Here is a 6,000-nt window from a genome sequence, read left to right on the forward strand (position 1 = left end):
TTATAAGATGAAAAATTAGGGACTGGTTAGTAAATCGTGGAAAATAATATGAATTTCAAAACCATTTATTTCGTTCTCCTTTGATTATGGCATGCTTATTTTTGAATCATATAATTATATGTAGTTTTTTATTTGTTATGATCGATCGACCCTCATCTATTGAGTATTTCACAAAATACTCATATCTTACTATCCCTTTCCACGTAAGGGCAAGAGATGTTTTGAAGATGTGGATCAATCCTCAAGTTCCATTTTAATTTGCCTTTATTTGCTTGTTATTCGCTTCTTCTTCCTCACCCTTTTTCTTCCTCACCTTTTGTTTTGGTTTTCGTATCATTGTAAAAATATAGTTTCTTTTTTAAGAAAAAGACTGGTTTAATTGTATATTGTTCTACATGACTTATTGTTTCAATTATTAAATTGTTAAACAATGCTTGTGTCAACATGTCTCGGTCTTGGGGAGCGACACTATTATGATATGTATATGCAAATATGTAATTATGAAATTTCTTTTGTTATGATATGAATATAAATTATTAGATTTTAACTTATGAAAATATTTTTTGTTCATAAATATTATTAATATAAAGATGAAAAATAACTTTGAAGATTTATTAATTATTAAACTTTTTAATGTGTAGTGACTACCATTAAAATATTTAAAATTTCATATTTTTTAAATTTAATGGGTCCAAATTCTAACCCGATTGAACCCGTCGGATTGCGAGGCCACTTCCCAGGCCCGCCCGTTGTTATCTCTACCTAGAAATGTTTTTTTACTTGTAGAATTATTCAGTGAAGCAAACCCATAATTGAACAAGTTGGTGAAAAAACTAGTATCTTGTCATATATAAAATAATTTGATGTTGTATTTGGATCGATAAATTTTAAATTCAAGGATTTCAAATATATTCGAATGTATTTTTGTAATTTTAGAGAAACAAAACCATAAATTTTCAATTCATATCTTCCATGTTTATATATTGTTTCATGTTAATTAAGATGCATTTCAAGTTCACCCAATCATAAAGATATCATTCTATTTTGTATAACTAATATGTAAATAAAATTATAATTAAATATATGTATTTCAAATCAATCTATCAAAATGCAACGAGTTTGTACAAGTATTCTGCTAAATTCTTCACGCTGGGAAACAACTTCACACTAGAAAACTGAAAAAGTAGATTGCATGTCATTTGATTTCAAGAAACTACTTCAAGAGTCAAGATTCCACGATTTTTTTCACAAAATCAGAGTGACTTTACAAATATCAATCTCACGTCGACAATATATTGAAAAATATATATATAAATTATCTAATTTTTAAAATTTAAGGGTAAATTGTGAAAAAATACCCAAACCAAATGCCAAAAAACTTTGTTTCCACCCCCTAAAAGTATTTAAAAAAGACAAAAATACCCTTATTTGGCCTTATATGTGATAAATTCAAATTATTGATTTTCCTGGAAAAAATGGAAACAGAGCATATGTAAAATTATTTCAAACATATAAATTTATTATTACTAAAGTAATTAAATGTTTGAGGAGGATAATTTTCTCAAATTACATGAATCCGAACCCCAGATTCAAGATTAATTCTTTGCATGAGTTATTCCAAAATTTTAGAATATTTGAAACAGGAAGATATAACCAAGGTTAGATATCAAGAACAAAGAGGAACGTATCAAAATGTTAAGGTAAACTTATGATTCAAAACAACAGGTACCTAGAAATAGTACCAGATTCATCTAAACTCTATGGAGATCTTAGAAAAATTCAAAAGACATTACAAAATTATGGCAGTATGATGTATTATGTACCACAAAAGGTGGAGAAAATCCTTGAAAACCAGGAAAAAATTCTTGGAATATTAAAGGAGATTCAAACAAGAATTCAAAACCTAGAACAAAACTCAAGCTCTAGTAAAAGAACTTCAGAAGGAAGGTTACCATCATCATTTAGAACTGAACCCTTGTTACATCAACGAGGGAGGCCAAAGTCATGCAAAAACCTTTAACTGAATAAGAAAAAATGATCAATCTAATTAAATATGTCTCACAAAAGAAATTAATCTGATGACAACTTTAGAAAAGATTGGCCTCGAGGATCTCCAAGACCTTGCAGAATCATTTTTGAACCTCAAGGTCGTAGATCTGAAGATGAATACAACATGAGGTGAACCACCCTCCATAACCTGGTCATCTTCTCAGGAACTACCAAGGGAAAGCATATGATCTCAAAATATAAATATGAGAGAATCCCAACCCGATTTCCATACTGGTCGAGAATCACACCCAACAGGAACAAGGTCAAGGAAGAATCAAATTCCGTTGCACCAAACACCATATGAGAAATATGTTTTTGAACCTATACATCCTTATGGGGTTATGCTTAACCTAGATGTATTAGATTTAAAAAACAGATAAGATCTCATAGATGATTGGACATCAGCTATGAGAATTGCAGCAGGCTCACTTGATCTTAACAGAGAATGATCATTAAACTTTTAGAAATGAGTTTTATGGGATCATTTAAAATTGCTTGGGACATGAATTTGGTAGAAACCAAAGAATCAGTCCTAGCGGGACAATCTCTTAGCGAGATAGCCGAAAGAATGGCTATCTTTTTTAAAGCACAATTTATAGGGGTAGACTATTTTAACAGTCAAGATACAGAGAAGAAAAAGAAATATATTCAAGCTCTGTATAGTCTTGAGTTACTTGATATATGTTTAGTGGATGAATATATTATGTTATTCACTAATTATAGATGGAATTCAGGGGTCGAATAAGATATATCAATGCAACTTTTTTCGCCAAAATGTCAAGTCCCTGGAGAGAAATGCTAATAAGGGAATATGTCTCGGTCAATCCAGATACATTGGCACGAAGGACCTCTTTTCTCAAATGAAAATTGACAGAATGGTGTCATCTGACAGCATTACAAAAGAATTACAAACGATTAAGGGGTATTAACAAACGTACTCCTTTGTGTTGTAAGAAAAATAATCTTCCAACAATTATTGGAAGTAAACCTCAAAGGGATAAGAGGAAAAATTTTAGAACTCATCCTTATGCTAGAAGTGGAAGAAGTTTTTGGAGCCAAGAACAGTTTGGTCTAGACAAAAAGCCAGATCTTATAAATCTGGGCAAAGAAGTAGACCATCAAGAAGTAGGATATCATCTCAAACATCGAGTAATTCTCGAAGCACAGGAAGAACACTTACAAAGAAAACTATAAGAAGAGCTCACACCCAAGCTAATGAAAGTTTTAAAGTTGCATTTGCTGAACTTGTGGAGCAAGAGGTCATATCTCAACCAAATGTCCAGAAAATAAAAAAAGAGGAATAAAATGCTTCGATTCAACCCGAAATATTGAAGAAGCAGTTTGTTACCAAGATCTCATTAAGGTATACCGATTTGAGGATATTGCCTCAGATGAAAGTATATACGATGAAGAAGAGGTTTTAAGTCAAGAAGAATCTGATGAATCAGAATCTGATTGAAGACGAGGTGTTTCGATACGAAACACATGAAGATTTGTCTGATTTTTTTAGCCAGACAACAATATCCCATAACATGATCCAAAGGATCATGAGAGAAAATCCTAGTCTACAAAGATATCAAGGATTCTATGCTGGACAGGTAGAAAAGTTCTTTGGAAATCTTGACCTAAGAAACAGAAAGCATCATCTAATATATGAAGTTTCCAGAAAGGAAATGGCAATTCCAATAGAACTTACGGGAAATAGAATGGAGATGCAACTAATTCCTTCTGAAGAGATTAAGAAAGAATTACAAAAACTCAAGATAGAAGTAGCACGGACCATGTCCTGGATTCATATCGGAGTAATCCAGATTACGATAAAATCTACTTTCAAAGAAAGAATAGATTCACCCATTGATATTGTTATATGCGATAAACGAATGGGAAGCCTTCTAGATTCAGTACTGAAAAAAATATCAGGAAATCTCTGTGTAGGAAAAATTGTAGGAGTAATTTATCCAAGAATATCCTACAACCTGACAGATCGAGATTTCAGCCGATTTTTGACATTACATTAGAGTTTCAAAGAAAAAAGGCTGATGAAAGAAGGTAATAGACAATATTCTATTACCTATCAAATTTTATATGCTCTATCTAATACATATCATTCAAAATTGTTTATTAGAAATGAGTTTATTGAAATACCTGAGATATTTGGAAAAGTTGTTCAGGAAATTTATCCAGAAAGAGTTGAGTTTCCCTTAATACAGGAAACAAATATCCAAATATAAGACAAATCGATTCTACAAAGGAATCAAAGTCTTAGATTGAAATCAAGAAGACTATCTTTTCAGCGAGATAGAATTACTAGCTACAGGTGGGAAAAAACACCTATTCAAGAAATCCAACAGACACTAAAAAAATTTTCGACAATAGAAAAGCTTAGATGTCCAGAAGGGTGGAAAGAAGTATAAATAGTATTTGATATTACGAAACAAAGGAATCAATTTCCTTGTAATATCATATACTATTTAGAACAACCGATGATAGGAACTTACCAAAGAATAATCAATATCGGAGAATTGGAAGTTTATATCAAAAGAGTTCTAGGAAAAGAATCAGGTCGACTGGTTCTTGGGCTAGAGTTTCTTGAGGAACATAAACATTGGAAACGTCTAGAATATGGAATGGGGTTTATGGCTGAAGATCATATGTAGAAAATTCAATGACCACAAGCCCATTCTCGATATACATTCCAGTAGAGATGTTATACGAACAATATAAAGCATAATATTTTGCTGCTTGTATTGACTCAGGAGCTGGAATTTGTACAACAAAAAGATGAGTTTTTTCAAATAATTTGGAAGAAGAATTATCCAAGATTGCTGGAAGAGATTTCTCTAGAAGAATCTTAATCTTATGTAAGGAGATTAAGATGACCGAAATCGTAATCGACGATGCTGGACAAACGCCTTGATATAAGGTAAAAACACCACTGATTTATTTTCATGATACATGAGCTGACATTCTGCTAGGAAATAGTTTCTACAAATGTTTAAGTCCTATATGCAAGAGAATGAGACTAGAAGATTAGTGTTCTCAACACCTTGTGATCGCAAAATCATAGTTCAGCGATTACGAGAGGCATTTCACAGAAAATTGCCAATCCAATTTCGCAGCAAGCGTGGTGATGAAGGAAAAATTCTAAACCCAAAAATGAAGGATTCTAGACGGTTTGGAGAAACAATGCTCCAATTAATAGCAGATAAGCAGCTCAAACCAGAAGAAATAGAATGTCTCAAGATAGCTCTACATCATAATGAGGTAGAGTATGAATCAAGGGTATCATTAGAAGATGTCACGAAAAGGATCAAAAAAAATTTCAATAAAGATCCCTTAGCATGGTGGGATAAAAATAAACTCAAAGTTTGCCTTAAAATTAAGGAAAGTAAAGAGTATGAATTTTTCCAATGCAAACCTATCCCAATGAACATAGTTGATCAAAGGGATATGCAAATTATAATCAAGGAACATTTAGATCTTGGATTGATCAAAGCAGGAATTTTACCTTACAGTAGTCCAGGATTTCGTGTTAGAAATCATGGTGAGATAAAAAAAGAACAAACTCAGACTAGTTATTAATTACCAAGAAATTAAAAAGATTTCGGAGTTTGATGGATACTTCATACATAGTAGTAAATATCTAATTAGTTGCATACGCAATGCAAAGATATTCTCTAAATTTGATTGTAAATTTGATTTTTATTAGATTCGGATGCAGAAAGAAAGCAAGAAATTTACAGCTTTCTCTACTCCACAAGGACACTATATCTGGGAAGTATTAACAATGATATTGGCTAATTCACCTCAAATATTTCAAAAGAAAATTTATAATCTATTTAAAGATTATTTTAAGTTTATGTTTGTCTATATTGACGATGTTTTAATAGCATATAAACATAGAAGAACATATTAAGCATTTAGAGATTTTTTCTGATATTTGTAAAAAAA

This window comes from Primulina huaijiensis, chromosome 18 (assembly GCF_012295235.1).
Source record: "Primulina huaijiensis isolate GDHJ02 chromosome 18, ASM1229523v2, whole genome shotgun sequence".
Lineage (NCBI taxonomy): Eukaryota > Viridiplantae > Streptophyta > Magnoliopsida > Lamiales > Gesneriaceae > Primulina > Primulina huaijiensis.